This window comes from Rousettus aegyptiacus, unplaced genomic scaffold (genome assembly GCF_014176215.1).
Source record: "Rousettus aegyptiacus isolate mRouAeg1 unplaced genomic scaffold, mRouAeg1.p scaffold_m13_p_7, whole genome shotgun sequence".
NCBI lineage: Eukaryota > Metazoa > Chordata > Mammalia > Chiroptera > Pteropodidae > Rousettus > Rousettus aegyptiacus.
In genome coordinates, this window is record NW_023416310.1 from 111,691,251 (window position 1) to 111,697,250 (window position 6,000).

Sequence of the window (6,000 nt, forward strand, 5' to 3'; positions counted from 1 at the left end):
GTGCTGTGACCTAACTCTTGTCCAGACTACATTAAATCTTTAACCACAGAGACTACCCATATCCAGGGTGGATAACCATATTTTTTCCTCTTTGATGATATATTTATCCCCATGCCAATACTATTCATCTACCATCTAAGAACCAAGGAGCTGCTGACAGTTCTGAAGAGAGTATTCAACATTTAAAGAATACATATGATAACAGCTATGAGCCCACATACTCAGGAAGCTCAAATATCCCCATGCAACAGGAAGAAAAATTAAAAAAAAAAAAAAACTACTGGGGATATCATAAGAAAATTGCTTAAAATAAAAGATAGATGATCTTAAAGCACCCAGAGAGAAAAAGAGACATTACACATAGGACCAAGAGAACCAGAATTATAGGAGACTTTTCATCAGGAATAATGTAAGTCAGGAGGCAATAGACCAATGTCTTTAGAGTAGAGAAAAAAACTTGTCAACCTACAATTCTATATGCAGCAAACATACCTTTTCAAAATAGAGACACAATGTTAGCAAAAATGGCAGAGTAAGAACCCCTTAAAACACATTTTGTTCCATAAAAGCAATTAATACACTGGAAATTTTCCCAGAGTCAACTTTTCCAGAAACTAAAAAAGTCTTTCAGAAATCCAGGGCATTTACTCAAGAAAAATGGCTGAAACTTAGTAAAGTCAGTGAGCTCTATGGCCCTTTAACTTGTCTGTTCCTATCTTCCCTTATCCTATTCTGCTATATCCTTGGAAACCAACAGCCTGGCCTGCGATGATGGTGGAAAACAGCAGCTGGGCAGCCACCAAAGTGGCAAGAAAAGATCACATTTGTTTCCAAGCTCCATCCCCAGAGAATGATCATCATTTAATTTGTTTGTTGATTCCCTAGAAGATCCACTAGCAAGTCTGTCTTCACTGGATCTGATTCAGTACTCATTTAGTACAAACAGACTCTATAGGCATTTGAAAAATAAAACAATAAAAGGCTAAACGTCATAGCTGCCAAAGGCATGAGACAGTAGTTGTGGGGAAACTTGCTAACCAAATGCTTTAAAACTAACCATGGAGAATGAGATGTCCATAGAGGACTTTGAAAATGTCGGACATATTCCTGGGAGTCTTGAAAGCCATGTGCATTCGCAGGCCTAGTCACATTCCCAGAGCTATGTGCTTGCTCAGGAATTACCTGAGAATGCACCAAGCACCCGCTCTGGCTAACACTGAGGCTCAAGAAAAGCAGAAAGTGAAAGTTAATGTGGGATTATATACTGCCTGGGATGCAAACTGAAGCCCACAACAAAGACCGGGAGACTTGTTGGTTATAGGCACTTAAAGAAAAACCTTACAAACATTAGCTGGCTATAAACTTTGTGGCCACATATAACATAGGATACAGACTTTACAAAATTAGTCCAAGAAAGTCACTAAAAGTAAACAACAACTCCACAACACTTCCTGGACAGGGAAAGATCTGATATCCAAAAATGCCACACTGTATTATTTTAAGTGATGAGTTTTCAACAAAATGTGTGTATGCAAAGAAATAAGGAAGTGCAAGCCATTCACGTGGGCAGAAACAGTCTACACAATTATCTCTGAGCAAGTTGTCGTGTTGGATTTCCCAGGTAAAGAATTTAAGTAAGCTATTCTAAATATGTTCAAAGCACTAAAGAAAATCATGCCTAGAAAAAATAGAACAGTGTGATAACATATGACCAAAGATAGAAAATTACTAAAAAGACAGAAAATATTAAATAGAAAAGAAACCCAATGAAGCATTCTAGACATGAAATGTACAATAACTGAAGTGAGAAATTTACTAAGGAAATCAACATCAGTTATGTGGTATAAGAGTAAGCGAACATAGTGATGGGCCCACCATCACCATGGTAATGGGATTATATATTCTGATGAACAAAAAAGAAAAAGGAGTGATGAAAAATTAACAGAGGCTTGTGGGACAGTATCAAGCATACCAATATATGTATAATGGATGTACAAAAGAGAAGAAAGAGGAAGTAAGAATATTTCTGAAAATATTAGCCAAACACTTTTCAATTTGAGGAAAAACATTAATTAGCACATTCAGGAAGTTCAATAAATTCTGTTTTGGATAAACTCAAAGTAATCTACACACAGACATATCATACTCAAACTGTTAAAAGACAAAGACAAAAAACATTTTGAAAGGAGTAGAAGTGATTCATCATGCATGCATCGAAGGCTTTCCATAAGATCAACAGTTGATTTTATATCATAAACAATGGAAGCCAGAAAACAATAGGGTAGTATATTCCACATACTGAAAGAAAAACACTATCAAGAACACTATATTAAGCAAAACTATCCTTCAAAGATAAAGTAGAAATTAAGACATTCCCCAGAAAAAAATTAAATAGAGACTATGTCACTAGCAGATCTATCTGCCTTATAAAACATATGAAGTGGAATCCTTCAAGCTGAAATGAAGAACACAAGACAAGTGTATAAAGGTACATGAAAAAAAAAAAAAGAAACGTCAGTAAGAGTAATTACATACATATACGTAAAGTCAGTATAAATAATTTTTTTAAATTTATAATTTTTAAAATTTTAAATTTTTTGTTTTATTAGTTTCAAGTATACAGTACATTGGTTACACATTTATATAGCTTATAAAAAGATTCCCCTTATTTCTCTTTCTCTCCTCTAGCTCTCCACCTAGTCATTACATTAATGCTAACTGAATTCTCTATGCCATGCTCCCCATCCCCATGACCATCTATCAACTACTAATTTGTACTTCTTTAATCCTTCAGCCCTTTCTCCCAGCTCCTCAAACCCCCTCCCCTCTGGCCATCACCAGATTGCCCTCTATATTTGTGGGTCTGTTTTTGATTAGTTTGTTCTTTTAATTCCTTAGATTCCACATATAAGTGAAATCATGATATTTATCTTTCTCTGACTTATTTCACTCAGCATAATAACCTCTAGGTCCATCCATGTCATTTCAAATGATAGGATTTTATTTTATTTTATTTTTTACTGGCTAAGTAATATTCCATTGTATCTATGAAGCAGAACTTCTTTATCCAATTGTCTCTTGAGGGGCATTTAGGTTGCTTCCATATCTTGGCTATTGTAAATTGTGCTGCCATGAACATAGGAAAGCACAGAACTTTACACATTATTATTTCAGTTTTCTTTGAATTAATACCTAGAAGTGCAATTGCTGGGTCAAAAGATAGATCCATTTTTAATTTTTTGAGAAACCTCCCGACTTTTTTCCATAGTGGCTATACCAATTTGCAATCCAGTCAACAGTGTATGAGTCCCCTTTTCTCCACATCCTCATCAACACTTTTTCTTTGATTTATTAATGGTAAGCATTCTGACAGGTCTGAGGTGATATCTTATTGTGGTTCTAATTTGCATTTCTCTGATCATTAGCGAACTTGAGCATCTTTTCATATGTCTATTGGCCATCTGTATTTCCTCTTTGAAGAAATATCTAGTCATGTCTTCTGCCCATTTTTAAATCAGATCTTTTTGTTGTTGTTGAGTTGTATGAGTTCTTTATATATTTTGGATACTAACCTCTTATTGGATGTATCATAAGTGAATATCCTTTCCCATTTAGTTAGTTTTTTGTTTTGTTTTGTTGACGCTTTCCTTTGCTGTACAAAACCTTTCTAGTTTGATGTAGTTTCATTTGTTTATTTTTTCTTTTGTTTCCCTTGCCCAAGGAGATACATCCACAAAGAAATTACTGTTAGCAATATCAGAGAGTCTACTGCCTATGTTTTCTTCTAGAAGTTATATGATTTGGGTGATTACATTTACATCTTTAATCCATTGGGAGTCTATTCTTGTATACGATGTAAAAAGGTGGTCTGGTTTCTTTCTTATTTTATTTTATTTTATTTATTTTATTTTATTTTTTGCATTTATCTGTCAAATTTTCCCAAAGTCATTTATTGAAGAGACTGTGTTTACCCCATTGTATATTCTTGCCTCTTTAGTCATATATTGAGTGTATATCTGTGGATTTATATCTGGGCTCTCTATTCTGTTCCACTGATCAGAGTATCTGTTCTTATGCTAGTACCATGCTGTTTTGATTTCTGTAGCTTCATAGTCTAATTTTATATCAGGTAGTGTGATACTTCCAATTTTGTTCTTCTTTCTCAAGATTTCTGTGGCTATTCAGAATCTTTTATGGTTCTATACAAATTGTATCATTATTTGCTCTAGCTCTCTGAAAAATGCCATTGATATTTTGATAGGAATTGCATTGAATCTGTAGAGCCTTTGCATAATATGGCCATTTTAATGATGTTGATTATTCCCACCCATGAACACTGTCTATGCTTCCATTTATTTGTATCTTCTTCAGTTTCTTTTTTAAATAATTTATAATTTCCTGAGAACAGGTCTTTTACTCCTTTGGTTAATTCGATTCCCAGGGATTTTATTGTTTTTGATGCAATTGTAAATGCGATTGTTTTCTTAATTTCTCTTACCAAAAGTTCCTCATTGGTGTATAAAAATGCCATTGACTTCTGAATATTTATTTTGTATCCTGCAACTTTACTGCATTCATTGATCCCTTCTAGCGGTTTTTTAAATGGAATCTTTAGGGTTCTCTCTATATAGTATCATGTTATTGGCAAATAACAAGAGTTTTACTTCTTCTTTTCTAATTCAGGCACCTTTTATTTCTCTTTCCCATCTTATTGCTGTGGCTATGACTTCCAATACAATGTTGAAGAGGAGTGGTGAAAGGGGGCATCCTTGTCTTGCTCCTGATCGAAAGGAAAATGCTTTTAGCCTTTCCCCACTGAGTATGATGTTAGCTGTAGGTTTGTCATATACGGCCTTTATTGTTTTGAGATATGTTCTCTCCATTCTCACTTTGCTGAGAGATTTTATCATAAATGGATGCTGGATTTTGTCAAATGCTTTTTCTGCATCTATTGATATGATCACATGGTTTTTATCTTTCCATTTGTTAATGTGGTTTATCACATCAATTGATTTGTGAATATGGTACTGACCTTGCATCCCAGGAAAAAAAATCTAACTTGATCATGGTGTCTGACATTTTTAAAGTACTGCTGATTTTTTTTTTTTGCTAATATTTTGTAGAGGATTTTTGCATTAATGTTCATAAGAGATATTGGCCTATAGTTTTCTTTTTTTGTAATTTCTTTGTCTGGTTTTAGAATCAAGGTAATAGTGGCCTCATGAAAGAAGTTAGAGAGACTTTTTCTTCTTGAATTTTTTGGAAGAGTTTGAGAATAGGTGCTAATTCTTTTTTGAATATTTAGTAAAATTTACTTATGAAGCCATCTGGTCCAGGACTTTTGTGCCGGAGGCCAGCTCCAGCCAATTCCAGGGCTGAAGGAAACATGGAGTCGTGAAGGAAAAATGACAAGGAGAGAGCCTTGATGCAAGGCAGTTTTATTTTTTGTCACTCCAAAATGTAGAGGTACAAGTTTTTAAGCCCAAAATCCCATTATTCATTCAGTCTAAACACAAATGACTATTTTTCTTGTATTCACTACCTGCCGACCTACTGGTTGGGTGTGCAAGCTGGGGTACAGAAGCAGAAAGCTTGTTAAGATTGTTATGTTCCTATAAACAAAGGCCTATGTTCCTATAGTGATAGTCAAACAGTAATTTCCAGTAAGAATCATTTTTTCAGCCACTATGTTCCCCCACTGGCCTTTGCAGGGGCCTTCCATGTAAGCACTGACACAGTAGCCTGCTCAGAAAACAAATCTTGCTTTCTCCTTTGATCAAATTGTTTGATTAATTTCTTATTACTCATATTTCTTTGTGTCCCATTCTCAGAAAAGTTGCCTTTCCCTCTAACACCCCCCTCCACTCCCAAGGATGGAACAGTAATCAAAAGCAATGCATAAATTCCCAATATAGACAATACAAAGGAAAGCAACTGGCACAGATGACTCTAGCATCGCTTGCTTTGCAAGTAACGCTTCACTCCGGCTGCGACTATGTC